The sequence below is a fragment of the Ovis aries genome, chromosome 3 (genome assembly GCF_016772045.2).
Source record: "Ovis aries strain OAR_USU_Benz2616 breed Rambouillet chromosome 3, ARS-UI_Ramb_v3.0, whole genome shotgun sequence".
Taxonomy (NCBI): domain Eukaryota; kingdom Metazoa; phylum Chordata; class Mammalia; order Artiodactyla; family Bovidae; genus Ovis; species Ovis aries.
Genome location: NC_056056.1, coordinates 164,789,684 through 164,801,843, shown reverse-complemented (window position 1 = coordinate 164,801,843; position 12,160 = coordinate 164,789,684). Strand labels below are relative to the sequence as shown.

Here is a 12,160-nt window from a genome sequence, read left to right as displayed (position 1 = left end):
CCACAATTCAAAAGCATCGGTTCTTCAGCTCTCAGCTTTCTTCACAGTCCAACTCTCACATCCATACACGATCACTGGAAAAACCATAACCTTGACTAGATGGACCTTTGTCGGTAAAGTAATGTCTCTGCTTTTGAATATGCTATCTAGGTTGGTCATAACTTTCCTTCCAAGGAGTAAGTGTCTTTTAATTTCATGGCTGCAATCACCATCTGCAGTGATTTTGGAGCCCAAAAAATAAAGTCAATCACTGTTTCCCCATCTATTTGCCGTGAAGTGATGGGACCAGATGCCATGATCTTAAACCTGGAATGAAGAACCAGTCAAGAGAGATAGAATTCATTCTCCTGGGACTGACTGATGAACCAGAATTGCAAATTGTGATTTTTATGTTTCTCTTCCTAAACTGCATGTTGAGTGTGATAGGAAACTTATCCATCATCCTTCTTATCTTGCTGGACCCCGCCTCAAGACTCTCAGGTATTTTTTCCTCCAAAATTTCTCCCTCTTGGAAGTTTCATTAACAACAATCTGTATTCCCAGATTCTTGATAGCCATCGTGACTAAAAACAAAATCATTTCCTACAATGGTTGTGCATCTCAGGTATTCTTTTTTCTCTTATTAGGCAGTACAGAATTTTACTTACTGGTTGCCATGTCTTTTGATCGTTATGTAGCAATCTGCAAACACGTACATTGCCTAATCATTATGAGCAAATAAGTGTGTTACCAACTTGTACTCAGTTCATGGGCAGCGGGCTTTCTGATTATTTTTCCACCAGTGCTCCTGGGATTGAAACTGAAATTCTGTGCTTCCATAATAATTGATTATTTTGTATGTGACACTTCCCCTGTGCTGCAGATTTCTTGCACAGACATTCATATCCTAGAATTGATTTCATTTGGCTCAGCTGTTGGAACACTCATGGTCACATTATTGTTTGTGATGCTTTCCTAAACATATATTATCAAGAGCATTATAAACATTCCGTCTGCTCAGAAAAGAACAAAGGCTTTTCCCACATATTCTTCTCATACGATTGTAGTCTCCCTTACTTATGGTAGCTGTATCTTTAGTTACATGCAGCCATCTGCAAAAGAAAGGGTGACTCTGTCCAAAGGTGTAGCTGTTATTTATACCTCAGTTGCCCCTGTATTAAACACTTACATTTACACTCTAGGAACCAGCAAGTGAAAGAAGCCTTCAAAGATATTCTCCAAAATATTTACATGTTTTTCAATAAATGAGGAAAATTTTAATCATGAAATATTGGAGAAAAGCAAAATTTTTAACATTTTACAGTTTAATTAACCTGTCCTTCAATTTTATTTAGACTTCTTAAAACAGTTTAACCAAGACTTTCAGCATAATGCACTTTTCTTTCTTATTACTGTTGATAATTAGCATTTTTCTGTGTTACAGTGAGTCCTTTCTTCACGAGGTCAATACAAATGTTGAATTTCATTTTCTCTACAAGACTTTGCATGGTTCTGACTTTAAAAAACTATTATAATTATATATTAATCATATGAAATTTGTGTTGATGGGAATATTATTAATAACATATCCTACCACCAGGGTTCTGGAGTTTCCCAGGTGGTGCTAGTGGTTAAGAATTTGCCTGCCAGTGAAGGAGATGTAGGAGGTGTGGGTTTGATCCCTGGATTGGGAAGATCACTTGGAGAAGGACATGGAAACCCACTCCAATATTCATGCCTGGAGAATTCCATGGACAGAGGAGTCTGATGGGCTACAGTCTATAGTGTTGCAAAGAGTCAGATACGATGGAAGTGACTTAGCACTCATGCACCATTGGGCCTCTAGGAAGTATTGATACTTTAAGTGCAACTTGCTGATATCATAAGTCTGATAACTCAAAGTGTTATTCTTTTGACCAGTCATTGAAGGCTTAAATTTAGACATCTGTATGAGCTTGATCAATGTTCTCAAACTCTATGTTGCTGAGTTTCTCCAGTTATGAAATAGATATAATAACAATAATTTTATTTTAATGTTATTTTGAGGATGAAATGATACATTATATAAACTAATGCACAATCTGCATCTGGCCTACACTGAACTGTCGAGAAATGTTAGTTGCACTTGAGGGAAGATGTTGCCTCGGCTGAGACAATATTTAACAAGTCAAAGGGAAAAAAGACAGACTTCAAATCATAAGAAACTTTTATGTCTAAAAATGTACTTGTTCTTTATGTGGTAGTCTTAAATATTTGGAACAAATAAGAATCACCTACCTCGTTAGTTTATTTAAATTTAAAGTTCGTGTTCTCATCCCTAAATATATATTTTCAGTTTAACTGGAGTATAGAAACATAGACTATAGGTGACTCTGAAGCCAGTGGTTCATATATAACCAGATTTTCATTTTAGAAGGATCACTCTGTTAACTGTATTGAAGACATATGTCCAAATGTTGGAGTCAAGAAGACAAGGTAGAGGGCTAATATTTATACTAAATGAATTATTTGAGGATTAAAATACAATAGTGTCCACGAATTCAAATCTCAGTGAGATATCTCCAGAGATCTTTAGAGAAAACTGAGATGAACTGTTAAGAATTTGAGTATCTGAGAAAAATTAAGGGGTGATTTACAAATGAATTGAATCGTCTTAGAATTTCCTCTCTGCTCACTCCTGTTCCCCCTGTGGCTCAGCGGTAAAGAATCCACCTGCAATGCAGGAGCTGCGGGTTGGATCCCTGGGTCAGGAGGATCCCTTGGAGAAGGAAATGGCAACCCATTCCATATTCTTGCCTGGAGAATCTCATGGACGGAAGAGCCTGGTGGGTTATAGTCCTTAGGGTTGCAAGAGTCAGACACAAATGAAGTGACTTAGCATGTACAGGGTCAAAGTTTATACAAATGCATTTGGGCTTCCCTGTTGGCTCAGGGAGTAAAGAATCTGCGTGCAGTGAAGAAGACACAGATTCAAACCCTGGGTTGGGAAGATCTCCTGGAGAAAAGAAAGGCTACCCACTCAAGTATTCTTGCCTGGAAAATCTCATGAATAGAGGAGTTGGGCAGGCTACAGTCTATGGGGTTGCAAAGAGTTGAACATGACTCAGTGACTAATAATTTCACTTTCCTGTACATGCTCACTTAAATATATCATATAATGACTTTTAAGAAAGGATTATGGTTATATATTGTCAGATTCTTAAAAAGAAAAAACTACAAAAGCTCCTTAAAATGTATAGATTTCCATTCTTGATATAATATTCTATCAAAGAAAACCATATGAAAAAAAATCACAAAGGTATTGATTTAATGGTAAGACTATTATCTATGTGTACCTGAAGAAATAATTTTAACTGAGTTATTTTCTGGTTCATTTTACCATTTTTAAGCCAACACTATTATCCATCTGCTCTTCTATGGAAAAATAGGGGAGTAAGTACTTATTGTTTTCAAGGCCCTAAAAACCTCCATTGACAGAGAGTTTGCTTTCAATAAGTATTTAAAAAACAAATAAACAAACAAAAACAGGTTTGAACTCAGGTCTCTTGCATTGCAGGCAGATTCTTTACCATCTGCGCCACCAAGAAAGACTTTTTAAAAAAGCACCAAAACCTTATTATATACATGATTTGTGAATATTTTTTTTCATTCTTTGGGTTGTATTTTCAGTTTATTTGAGCTTCCCTGGTGGCTCAGGTGGTAAAGTGTCTGCCTGCAATGTGGGAGACCCAGGTTTGATCCCTGGGTTGGGAAGATCTCCCGGAGAAGGAAATGGCAACCCACTCCAGTATCCTTGCCTGGAGAATCCCACGGATGGAGGAGCATGGTAGGCTACAGCCCATGGGGTCACAAAGAGTCAGACACGATGGAGCTTCACTTCACTTCACTTCACTTCAGTTTATTCACAGTGCCCTTTGATCACTACAGTTTTAATTCCGATGAAACTGTTAGGTAGTTAGAATAGGAAAGAGGAGTCCAGAATGGCAGTGGCTAAAAGACAAGGAAGGGGAAAAGCCTGTGAAAATAGAACAAAGGAAGATCTGAGAATCGGAGTGAGGACCTCAGGTAGAACAAACAATACTCCTGGCTAGCCCAATTTATATAGGGCAGGCCTGCTGCTAAGTCACTCAGTCGTGTCCGACTCTGTGTGGCCCCATAGACAGGCCACCAGGCTCCACCATCCCTGGGATTCTGAGGGCAAGAACACAGGAGTGGGTTGCCATTTCCTTCTCCAATGCATGAAAGTGAAAAGTGAAAGTGAAGTTGCTCAGTCGTGTCCGACTCTTAGCAACCCCATGGACTGCAGCCTAGGGGGAGAAAAAACATAAAAAGAGGAGCCAAAGGGCTTGGAGGTCTCTCTCTCTGTCCCACGCACTGGAGCACTCTTCTCTTCGCATCTTTGGGTCAACATGCTCTCACACCTTGAGGATGGATTTTTCTGGTATTATCTAAATAAAATAGAGCTGTAACCACGGAGCTGTAGAAACTGATTTGTCTAAGAGCTATAACACTGTCCGTTGAGACCTGAGAGCTATAACGCGGTCTGTCTAAGACCTGAGAGCTGTGACATGCCGAAGGCTTTAATGTCCGTCACTCCAAATCTTTGTTGTGACAAGACAGAACCAAGGAGAATACACTCTCCTGACAAAGCCATGTTAATTTTTTTATTTTGCTGTTTGTGCTTTTGGTGTCATATTTAATAAATCATTGCCAAATTCAAAGTTACAAGGAGTTATATGTATGATTTCTTTTAAGAAATGTATAATTTTAGTGCCCATAATAATATATATTTTTAAAATTTTGAGTTGATCTTTATATATGGTATTTTCTAAAAAAAGATTTTTTTAAAGTTATTTATTTATTTTTGTCTGTAGTGCATCTTTGTTGCTGCATAGAGTCTTTTTCTAGTTGCAGTGGGTGGGGGCTACTCTTCATTGGAGTGCTCAGGCTTCTCATTGTGGTGGCTTCTGTTCTTGTGGAGCACAGGCTCTAGATACATAGGCTTCAGTGTTTACAGCTCTTGGGCTCAGTAGGCTCAGTAGTTGTGGTGCATGGGCTCAGTTGCCCCTCAGCACATGAAATCCTCCTAGACCAGGGATGGAACCTGTGTCCTCTGCATTGTAAGCCAGACTTTTAACCAGTGGACCACCAAGGAAGCCCTATATATAGCCTTTATCTATGGGGTGAGATAGAGATTTCTTTTGCATGTACATATCTAGTTTTCCCAACATGGCTTCTTAAAAAATCTGTTACATCTTTGAATAATCTTGTCACCCTTGTTAAAAATCAACTGACCATAAATGTGTGGTTCTACCTTAGAGTTCTTTGTTCTATTCCTTTGATCTGTACATTGACTGTTATGCCAGTATCACACTCTCTTGATGACTTTAGCTTTACGATAAGTTTTCAAATTAGATTTCTTTCTTTTTTTAAAATGTCACTTAGTGAATGGGCTTCCGAGTGGTTCAGTGGTAAAGAATCCACCTGCCAGGCATTATACACAGGTTCAATACCTGGGTCTGGAAGATCCCTAGAGAAGGAATTGGCAACCCACTCTAGTATTCTTGCCTGTGAAATCCCATTGGACAGAGGAGCCTGGAGAGCTATAGTGCATGGGGTTGTAAAAGAGTTGAACACAACTTAGCAACTAAATAACAATAGCAATAGAGAATACTTCAGGGTGCACATAAAATGAAGAAACCATATAACACAAATGCAGTCCACACACTTCTTGACACATTGTGAGTGGTTACTGTGAAAAAATTTAACAGGAGTTTGAGAATAACTTTTATATGACTGTTCTCAGTTTCTTCTCTGTGCTGACATCATTCCTTACAAAATACTGTATATATGAAAACACTAAGTTGTGGGCTTTTTGCTGAAAATAATATTCAAGAGTGATTATTTTACCAGAAATAAAATCTTCTATGTAATCACTCTGGTAATAATGAGCCAAACTACTCTGGTAGTTTTTCCTATTGTCAGCTGGCACAACACCCTCAGGTAGAGGATAAATCCTTCCCCTGGGCCTAAGGAATGTATACATCTATATATAAAACTTAAATTCTAAATATTTATTTATAGTGCTACTATACTAAGTAATCTATAAAATAATTGAAGTTATAGATTATACCTTTTTCTTTCATTTACCCCAGTGTACAGTCTGGCACCATAGGATACAGACAGAAAATCAAGGAAACAGAATGGAGAGCACAGAAATAAACCCACGTTTACATGGTCATTTAATTTACAAAAGAGGCAAGATTACAAAATGGGGAAAAGAGCCTCTGCAATGAATGGGTGTTGGGAAAATTGGATGGCCACATGAAAATCAATCAAACTGGACTACTTTACCACACTTTTTGCAAAAATAAAGTCAAAATGAACTGAGGACTTGAATGTAAGACCCCAAACCCTAAAACTAGTAGAAGAAAACTTAGGCAGTACAGTCTTTGACATAGATCTTAGGAATAACTTTTAGGATATATCTTCTCAGGCAAGGGCAACAAAAACAAAAATAAACAAATGGGACCACCTCAAACTAAAACATTTTGAACAGTGAAGGAAACTATCAAAAAAGAAGAAACTGCCTACTGAATGGAAAAAGCTGTTTGCAAACAATAGTCTCATAAAAGATTAGTATTCAAAAGTATACAAGACTCCTACATCTCAACATGAAAAGAAACAAACAATTAATAGTGGACATAGGACCTGAGTAGACATTTTATAAGGAAGAAGGTCAATAGCACGTGAAAATGTGCTCTGTATCACTAATCATGAGGGAAATGCAAATCATAACCACAACTAGATATGATTTACACCTGTCAAGATCGTTAAGAAGATAACAAAAATAAGTGTTGGTGAGGATATGGAGAAAAGGGAATTCTTTGCACTGTTGCTGGGAATGTAAATTGGTGCAGCCACTATGGAAAACATTTTGAAGCTTCTTAAAAAGATTAAAAATAAACCTTGCATAGGATCCAGCAGTTTTACTTCTTATATTTTATCCCAAAGGAAACAAAACACTATTTTGAAAAGATGCATGTACCCCTATTTTCATTGCAACATTACTCACAATAGTCAAAATATGGAAGCAACCCAAATTCCTATCAATAGATGAATAGATTAAAATATAAACATGATATTACTCATCCATAAAAGAGAATGACATCTTGCCATTTGGGATAACGTGAATGGACTCAAAGAGTGTTATATGTGAAATATATGTGACAGAGAAAAATAAGTACCATATGATTTGAATTACATGTGACATAAAAAAAAACTACAAATGAACAAATATAACACAACAGAAATAAGTGTCATAGATAAAGAGGAAAAAGATGGAATGGGGTTAAGGGATGGTTGAAACAGGTGAAGAGGTACAACACTCCACTACAGAATAAATGAGTCATGAAGATGAAATGTACATGGTTGGAATATAAGCAGTAATAATGTGTTATCTTTGTATGATGACCAAGGAGGTCAAAAGTACAGACTTCCAGTTATAAGTCTAAATAATTACTAATGGTGTAATGTATAGCATGATTGCGATATTTAGCACTGCTCTATATTTCATATTAATGTTATTTAGATAGTAAATCCTGAGAATTCTTATCATAAAGAAAAATAATTTTTTCTTCAATCTAGAATTGATATGAAATGATGGATTTTCATTAAACTTATTGTGGTAATCTTTTCATGTATATAAGTCAAATTGGACCATAAAGAAGGCTGAACACTGAAGAACTGATGCTTATGAACTGTGGTATTGGAGAAGACTCTTGAGAGTCCCTTAGGCTGCAGGGAGATCAAACCAGTCAATCCTAAAGGAAATCAGTCTTGAATATTCATTGGAAGGACTGATGAGCTGAAATATAAATACTTTGGCCACTTCATGTGAAGAATCAACTCATTAGAAAAGACCCTGATGCTGGGAAAGATTGAAGGTAGGAGGAGAAGGGAACAACAGAGGATGAGATGGTTGGATGGCATCACCAGCTCAATGGACATGAGTTTGAGCAAACTCTGGATGTTGGTGAAGTACAGGGAAGCCTGGCATGCTGCAGTCCATGGGGTTGCAAAAAGTCAGACATGACTGAGTGACTGAACAACAACACCACCACCTTAAATTCAAATAATGTTGTATATGTTAATTACATCTTCATCTAGTAGATGAAGAAAAAACTAAAAACAACAAAATCTCAACAAATTGAATACAGAAAGGACATACCTCGGAAAAAAAAAAAAGAATGTACCTCAACATAAAAAGGCCATTTATGACAATTACATAATATCATACACAGTGAGGAGGTTTGAAAGCTTTTCCTTGAAGATTAGCAACAAGACAATGGTGTTCTTTTTCACCACTCCTATTCACCACAGCACTGGTAGTCCTGGCCAGAACAATCAAGAAAGAAAAAGAAATAAAAGGCATCAAAATCAAAGAAGAATTAAAAATGTTTCTGTTTGCAGATGATATGATATTACATATAGAAAACCCAAGAAAACTGTTGAGTTAATCAACAAATTCAGCAAAATTGCAGGATAAAAAATATACATACAAAAGTCAGTTGTGCTTGTATATGACAACAACATACTATCTGAAGAAGAGGTAACATTTAAATTCCACTTATCACAACACAGAAACAATAAAATACTTAAGAATAAATTTAACCAAGAAGGTGAAAGATCTATAGACCTAAAATGATATGACATTGTAAAAAAGTTGAAGAAGCCACAAATACATGGAAAAGTATACTGTTCATGGATTATAAGAATTAATATTTAAGTGTCCATACTACCTGAAGCCATGTATAGGTTAAATAAAATCTCTATTAAGATTCTAATGGTATTTTTTTCAGAAATAGAATTCATATTGACATACAAAAGACCCTGAATATCCGCAACAATCCTGAGAATAAACAAAGCTGGAGACATTACATTTCTGAATGTCAAACTATTTTACAGAGCTATAGGAATCAAAGCAGTATGCTACAGGTATAAAAACATGCACATAAACTAATGTAATGGAACTGAGTGCTTCAAAATAAACCAGTGCCTCAGTGGTCAAATAATATTTTACAAGGAAGTCACAGATACTTAATGTGTAAAGATGTACCCTCAATAAATATAATTATGAAAACTGAATATTTAAAAGAGTGAAAGTGGACCCATATCTTACAATACTCAACAAAAATTAACTCAAAATTGATTGAAAGCCTAAATGTAAGACCTGGAACTATGAAACCCTGAGACAACATAGGAGAAAGTTCCTTGACATTATTCTTGGCAATATTTTTTTGGATATGACACAAATAGCACAAGCAACAGAAGTTACTTTTTGGAAAATTAATTCAATCAATTAATATCTAACAAGGTTAACCAGGAAATACACAAACTACTAATATCAATAATGAAGTAAAAGGTATATTCATGATCCCATAGACATTAAAAAGAAATAAGGAAAAATTACAAATAATATTATGATCATAAATATGATAAATGAAATGAACCTATTCTTGAAAGATACAAACTTAAGAAACTCACTGAGGAAGGCATGACTAGCCCAACATCTATTCAAGTGTGTGAAGGTGGTGTTAAAAATTTTCCCCAAATAAAAAAATTTACCACCTTTTTATTAGCATTATCCTAATCTGAAACCAGAAAAATAAATTGTAAGGAGAGGAAACTACAGCTCAATATCTGTCTTAAACATTGATGAAAGATTTCTTAACAAAATTGGATTAGTAGTTAAAATACAGTAATATATATAATTATACTGTATTATATATAATACAGTAATATTTATCATATATATAATATACAGTAATATATATATATATTCCTCCCAAATTACAGCTTTGTATCTGTCTTAAACATTTATGAAAGAGTTCTTAACAAAATTTGATTAGTAGTCAAAATACAGTAATATATATAACTACTAATTTGATTAGTAGTTAAAACACAGTAATGTATATACTGTAATATATATTATATATACAGTGATATATATTATATATAAATATATATATGGATAATCCAAACTTTTATATATATTAACATTGTATATATATAAAAATCAAGTTTGGTGCATTTCTTTTCTTGGCTTAAGATGAATAAAGATGAATTAAACAAAGGCCATTTTCTCCACATTACATAGCATTAGAATGCAAAAAGATATATGTATGAGTAATTGCAATAGAGTAAGATAAGTGTGCAAAGTTTTAAGAGAGCAAAGAACAGAGGGCACCTAATCCTGGCTTTGCAAACCAGGGAAGATTTCAAGGAATATATGACATTTAGATAAAACCTTAAAGAAAAATATGTGCATGTATGTGTGTATGTCTGTGTGTGTGTGTGTGTGAGAGAGAATGCCTAGAAATTATAAGAAACGATGAGCAATTTGATAAGATCAGAGCAGAGGTCACACAGGCCCTTGGTTCCAGAAAGATGCCATGCACTTAAGCAATATTTCAAGAGTAACGGAAAGAGAAATAAGTGTCCAACAAAACTATGCATTAATGGGAATGCTCTGTAATCTGTGCTATTCAATATATTAGCCATTAGCCACATTTGGCTTTGGAGTACTTGAAATGAAGTTAATGAAACTGAGGATTTGAGTTTGTAGTTTTTTAAAAATATAAATTTATTTATTTTAATTGGAGGTTAATTACTTTATAATATTGTATTGGTTTTGCCATACATCAACATGAATCCACCACAGGTATACACGTGTTCCCCATCCTGAACTCCCCTCCCTTCTCCCTCCCGGTACCATCCCTCTGGGTCATCTCACTGCAACTAATTCATATTTTTATTTAAATAGCCACACATGTGACTTATCACTTATACCATGAAACTTACAGTCTAGTGAGAATGAGACCATGTTAGCAATGAAAATATAATCACTACTGCAAAGATGAAGTGCAAGGCATAATGGAAACATGTAAGAGTTTGGGAAAATCAAAGATTCAGGGAATACTGCCATAAAGAATAAAGTAGATTTATCGGATGGCTAGAAGACAATTGAAGTTCCAAAGAAACCACTTCCAAGAGGCAGATCATCAGACTGTTGAAACAAATAAACAAAAAACAAGTATGCTCCAATGAAAAAGTGAAGGTGGATATAAGGCAGTAGGTCTGAATGGAAGGAGGGGACCCAATCTTACAGGACTTTGACTCTGTTAAAATTAGACTCTTTATATTGAAGTCAAAGAAACCTCTTTTTTTGGAATATGAGAATTATGAGTTTCTCAAGGCAAGGCAATATTTCAGTTGAGTCAGTTATTTTCTCAGCTGAAAGATGACTTACAAATCTTGTTAATGAGAACAATGAGCTAGACAGAATCTGTTAACGGGATAACAGGACATTGATGCTCTTAGCAACTCACTGTCCAAACTCTCATATTGTCTCTAGCTCATTGATGTCAGGACAATTAGTTATGCATTTAAAAAGCAAAAAAAAAAAATCCATATCTGATATAATAATAAATTCTGGATGGACCAAAGACAAAAATGTAGAAAGCAAAGTCATAGAAGTGAATATAAGCAGATATTTATAGAATTTTGAAATACATGGGAAGATGTACTGAGAAAATAGGTCACCAAGAATTCATGACAGACTGTACAACTTTCATAGTTGAACCACTCCATTAAAAGTTAAAAAGGAAGGCTTGTCTCTGAAAACATCCTGCCACAGATATGACTGCGGATTACTATTCATAACAGATATATCCTACTGATAAATAAAAAGACAACAAAGCCAAGGAAAAGTGAACACAGGTTAAAATAGACCATTAATGGATGGGAAATAGAAATAAAAATGTTTGATCTATTAATTGCAGAATGTGAAATTTAAAGTAAGATTGACGTTTATATACTACTAGAGCTTCCCTGGCAGCTCAGTTGGTAAAGAATCCGCCTGCAATGCAGAAGAACCCGGTTTGATTCTTGGGTCTGAAAGCTCTGCTGGATAATGGATAGGCTACCCTATCTTATCCATTGAATACCACTGGAGGCTACCACTCCAGTATTCTTGGGCTTCCCTGATGGCTCAGCTGGTAAAGAATCTCCCTGCAATGTGGGAGACCTGGGTTCGATCCCTGAGTTGGGACTATTCTGCTAATTTATACATTATCACTTTAATCTTTACAGTATACTATGAATGAGGACTGTTAGGATA

The 12,160-nt window shown here is 35.5% G+C and overlaps 1 pseudogene; it reads left to right on the top strand.

The window, feature by feature from the left end:
* Positions 1 to 311: 311 nt before the first annotated feature.
* LOC105613933 (olfactory receptor 6C6-like) lies at positions 312 to 1,248 on the top strand (annotated as a pseudogene).
* The last annotated feature ends 10,912 nt before the right edge of the window (positions 1,249 to 12,160 follow it).